A 6,057-nucleotide genomic window follows, 5' to 3' on the forward strand; every position below is an offset into this window, starting at 1 on the left:
GAGCAAAGCTGTGTGCAATTCCTAAAAAGACGCAATACAAAAACAACTTTGGTTGGCTTGGACATGCTTTAATGGTTGCATATTCCCAGTAGAACCAGAAGGTGCTGCTCTTACTCTTTTGTGTAGTTTCTCCACTTGGAAAGTGTGCAACAGAGGACAGAAATAGTCTGTAACACTAAAAGTTGCAATGTCACAGCACAGTGGAGGTACAGATTGGTGAAGAAGACACTCTTGGTGCATACAATGTGTGTGACAGTCTTGTGACCATTTATGTTGAAATATCTTTACTGGCAGAAATTACAGTCCATTATTAAAAGCTAAAACATGGCTGACTGTTTGAAATGTACTTTTTTATGGAAACCAGCAAACAACGTCTTGTACGATAGAAAGACGTAGTTGGATACATCAACAAAACAACTGTTAAAAGGTTTCATACTAATATTCTACATGAAGACTTTAATTGACCACAAGCCAAAATATGAAGACTGTCTAATCAGCTATTGTGTGGTAATGGACACTGCCTCACTGGGTGACATCACAGCAGCTGCTTCCTGCTGAAGTCAGGGAAAATAGCTTAATATTGGATCAGTCAGTTGAGCGAGACTCACAAACATCTTGGAAATGGGCGGCAGCTTGTGTTGGTGACATCTTCTGTAGCTGGGTCCATTTTTTTATATAGAGATAGAGATCTCTTTTGCACAATGAGGGGAAGTGGTGACACATTGTCCGTCCTTATATACAATATATCAGAGGAGTTATGTCCTTCTGAGTTGTTAATGGGCAGAAATGAGTTTTTCAGTGAATATACTGAACATAAATTTAGATAACTTGTGAAAACACTTTTAATCAGAACTTGAACCGGATATAAGCTTATAGAGTTGTGAACACTGATTATTTCTAACCTGTGTGTACTGTTTTATTATCTCCGTGGGATGTGATTATGTGGGTTCTCTTTTAAATGCTACTATGAGCTAAACACTGTTGGTAGCGTGGCTTTTACCATGTTCAAAATCTTAATTTAGCATGTTAGTATGCTAACATTTGCTAATTGATAAGAGATGACCACTGCGACAGCCCCCTCTGGTTTGCGAACGGCTGTTTAAGCCTTGACTTTAGCGCGCAGGCATTGCCATCTTAATTTTTTGTTTTTGAGTCAGAAGTAATCTAATTTAATGAGACGGTGGAGCTGCGGGATACATGAAACATAACTTGACAAAAATAAAAATATCTTAGCTAAAGACACCAACCAGAGCCAGATATATTGCGTATCCAACACCTAGTGGTCACCATTGGTATTGCAGTTTAGAGCACTTGCTTACTTTCTTGGCTTCACAGCTTTATTTCATATCCAGTCTCTAGCTAAGTCAGTTTGTTAATGATGGGATTGTCTTTATTTTAGAAATTTAAAGTAACACTTTAAATTGCATAAAATGCATAAAATTTGGCACATTTTCGTGCTCTTTGGCTCCCCCCTACGGTTGTGGGATGTAACACTAATGTTATGCAAACAAATCTCTGTGTGAAGCCTTGCACATTTACAGCCATAAACAGTAATTTGTTACTGTTATGTTGAAGAGGCTGCAAAGACGCCCTTAAAATGCCACAGAAATGCCTAGCGACTGTAAAGCAAAACCGTGTGGTGTGGGGCTGTAATACAAAGTCACAAACGGTGGTATTTCAGCCACTGGTGCACTCCAGAGCAGTTTCAGAGTCAGTGTACTTCAGTTTGAGCCAGAAGCACTTAGTTTTACGTTTCACAAACTTTTCAAGTGATGCTTTAATGTTACCTGAGGTGTTAGAGATGAAAGTAGTGGACCTAACTGCATCATTACAGATGAAATAAGAATGAAACTGAATGTAAATAAAACAATAATAAAAAAAAAACAATTAGAAACTCACCTGATACAGAATTGCACAGGAATAACCTTGTGTACAGTTTAAACTAAATCTATCTATTAATGTACAATACATATACACACACAGTATAACATCCACCATCAGACAAATATTGAAGTAATTATATTGAAAGTCTCACAAAGCTGATATGCTTACTGGAAAGACCACAACTTATAATGTTCTTTTGTACTGCAATTAACTAAATGACCTAAGGTACTTTCCACTTGAGTATTGTTAGGCCAGGGCTTCTCCCTCTGTTTTGTGGGCAGTTGGAGGTCAGCATTGACGCAGCACTGCTCCATAAACCACTGGAACCACTTACTGTGTGTGCGTTCTATTGTTTCATGATGTGAAATGGAGCAGCAAGTTGGACAAACACTGGCCGAGGTACTGTGGGAACCAACCTGTTAGTCCTGTGTGTGTTTGGATGATGATGTCAGAATAAATCACTTTCTGTGTCGGATGGTTGGAGATTTGCCTGTTTGTATTCAGGTTGAAGAGTGGTGCTTCCTGTGACTCTTTGCACAGGTTAACACATGCTGACTTTTACTGACTATGACAATGAATTACACTCAGGAAACGTGTGCATGCTTTAACCATTTAGTTTTAACACTGAACAGATGTAGAAACATTTTTATTGTGAATCTGATGCATACTGTTATTTTTATTGATTCTGTTTAAGTAATAACATGTGGCAAATTCTCAACTAGCTCTTGGTAGCCAAAACAACATAGATCAATTGGACCAAACCAAGTGAGCTCTGAGCCAAAAATGAACTGAAAACACCAGTAAATGCACTAACAAGGGCCTAAAACATGATAAAAGTGGATGACACAAAAACGTATAACCAAAGCAGTTCATATATTAGACAAAAGTAGGGACAAATTATTGGCAAATACTAGACTAAATCATAAAGAGGGGATACCCTGAGCAAACTGTACCAAATTCAAGGTAAAACTCCAAAAAATGTGTCATCCAACAATGTCTAAACAAAGATTTCGGATGATTAACAGGTTTAAGTTTCAGACAAGATTGGCCCAAAAAGACAGGTCTAAAATTCAGCTCACAACACCAAAAGGAAAGCAGACTTAGACATGGAAAATACTGCACCAAAGCAAGGGCAGTAAAGCACTTGAAAGGATACCAGATGAAATGAGGGCTAAACTAGTTCAAAATCTAGACGAGTTAAGTCAATTACAACAAACTCTGGTGCAGTTGCTCTATTTGTGTGGATCATTAGTAGAAGTGTGAATGCTGTTATCGGAACAACAGGCTGAAACACACATTAAACCACTAAATATCTATATTATATTTACCAAAACAGGTCAACTAATTGACCAAATAAGAGACAGTCATTGGTAAATACTGGAATAAACCACAGGGAAGCTCCTGTAAAGGCTGCACCAAGCCATTAAGACCAAATGTGAGGCAAAACTCCCAAAAATCATCTAACAGTGTCTGAACAGATCATTTTGGCCAAACAGACTAAAACACAGAGACAGAGTGGACAAAACAAGCCTGAATTCAGGATCACAACTCCAAAAAGATAGCAGATCAAAGCACAGAAAATACTGGACCAAAACGAGGATAATAAAGCACCAAAGGATACTGCATGGAATGAGGACTAAACTAGCAGACAATTATGGCCCAAAAGAAGGCTAAAACAGGGCAAAAACACCAGGAAAAACTTGACCAAACAAAAAAATACCAATAAAAACATATGAAAATACTGGAGCAGACCAGAGCTAAACCACCAACAAAAACATGGGCGGAAACGTCAGAAAATATTGCATGAGAAAACTCCAGAGTTTTGGCTTGAAGGAGCAGCAAGGTTAAAATACCAGTGGAATACTGGAGGAAAATCTCACTGGACACTGGAAAGAAACAGATTCTAAAACACCAACAAATAATGGGAGTAAACTATCAGAAGATATGAGATGAGAGAAGATTTGAGAAACAACCAAATACAGGACAAAACTAAACATAGCTGAGCGGGAAAAAGATTTGAACCAAATGGGGCGAAATCATCCAAAACTATCAGACTAAAAACACCAGCAAACTATGACTAAAACCAAACACGTTTTGATTATTTTTGTTCATGTACTTGTTGAACTTTTTCAGCTTTTATGTTCTTTTCTGCCATCTGGTGTTGGAAAATAATTCAAATCAGCTTTAACTGCTTTTCCCAAGGTCAGGCAGCATGAAAATATTCAGTGTGTGACCGTTTGCTGTGTCAGCACTCTGGAACGTGAATGGAGCGACTCAGCCTCCAGGAACAGACCACCTTATCCCAGCGCCAGGTGTGTTTTCAGTCAGCTGAAGGAGAGCAGAGGAGCGGAGGAGGATAAGGAGGTGTAAGAGCAGAAAATCCATGAAAACATTTTCTCTTCCCTCTCATGGAAACTGCAGCTGAAAAAACACTGCTGGAAATTAGTAGGCAGGAAACACTGGAAGCGCGCCTACACACACACACGCGCGCACACACACACACACACACACGTGCACACTGCTGGATGGCTGTGCTTCATGCTGCTGCTCTGTTTTGTTAAACAAACTTTACTCCCATTAGTGAGATGAACTCTTTATGTTTTATTCATGTGTTTTTGCTTGGCAAAAAAATGCAAAAATAAAGAAAAGATCAAACTCTAAATAGTTCGAAAAAGCATTTTTTTTCTTTGTAAGTGCAAACTTTTTTCTTTTGTGAGCTGAAGACATTCATCAGCACCAACCAAAACAGAAAGCTTCAGAATCAGACAAGCAGGGACCAGCCAGGTCGCGCTGCACTCTCACGGAAATTCGTAAAACTGTCAAAAAATGCAATCTATTGATTTGTGTGCTGGAACTTTTTCTGTTTTTGTGTATGTGAACAAGAAAATAACTGTGACCAGAAACTATCACAAAAGGAGTAATTACCAGTATTTGAGGCGGCCAGAAAAGCCCGCATTTAAACCCTGTTGTTGGGAAAAGAGGTTGCTGGTTTCACATTTATGAAAACCAAGTGCGTGGTGTTGCAAGACACACAATTTAGAGACACCATTTAACCTAACATGCATGTTTTTGGACGGTGGGAGGAAGCTGGAGTACCCGGAGTCCACGCATACACAGGGAGAACATGCAAACTCCACACAAAGTCCCCAGCCGGGAATTGGACCTGGAATCCTCTTGCTGTGAGGTGACGATGCTGACCGCTACACCACCGTGCAGCTTAATGACCAACTAATGCAGACTTATTAAGAAACAGCAGCTATTTATGTTCAACTCCAGCAGGAAATTCCCTCCCCATGCTTTACCCTTGATATCATTGTTTTATCAAGTCCTGGTGCTGGCACATTTTTTCTGTTTTGTTTCACAAATAAACAAAAGCGGGGCTGCACGGTGTTGTTAGTACTGTCGCCTCACAGCAAGAGGGTTCCAGGTTCGATTCCCGGCTGGAGTTTGCATGTTCTCCCCGTGTATGTGTGGGTTCTCTCCGGGTACTCCGGCTTCCTCCCACCCCCCACAAACATGCATGTTAGGTTAATTGGTGACACTAAATTGTCCTGAGCATGCATGGTTGTCTGTCTCGTTTGACTCTGTGTGGCCCTGTGATGGACTGGTGACCTGTCCGGGGTGTACCAGCCCCCCCGCGAACCTACACTGGAGTGGGTATAGAAAATGATGGATGGATGGAAATAAACAAAAGCCACTTAGTTAAGATTTGAAAATACAGCGCTGAGCTAAAGTCTCCATCCACCCCTCATTAGTTTTTGTTTAGCTTCCAATGAAAAGTGAGAAGTTTTTCTCCAGGTTTTGTGAAGATTTTTCTCTGGACATTAGCTGCTTTCTCATTAATTTTCAGCCCAGTCCATGTAATGGAACTGACCATTTTCAGTGGAATGTGGGTTTTTTAGGTTGTATGTTAATTTTTTAGGTTGTATGTTGGAGTGTGGCCCCTGGTTCCCTGGGGTTCCCTGGAGCCTTTGCTCCGTGGCCATGAGGGCTCTGTCTAAGGCCTTACTCTGCCGTCCTCTCGGTGGTCACCTGGTTGTCTGCCTGGGTTCTATGCTCCTGGGTCTTGGGGCTCTTTCTCCCGGCTTCTGAACCCTGGAGGGGGGGTGCACCTATTATTGAACACAGGTCATCTAAGACCTATGCCATGCATTTTGCGCTGTTTTAAAAATT

This window comes from Leuresthes tenuis, unplaced genomic scaffold, assembly GCF_036924035.1.
Source record: "Leuresthes tenuis unplaced genomic scaffold, fLeuTen1.0.hap1 SCAF_12, whole genome shotgun sequence".
Taxonomy (NCBI): Eukaryota; Metazoa; Chordata; class Actinopteri; order Atheriniformes; family Atherinopsidae; genus Leuresthes; species Leuresthes tenuis.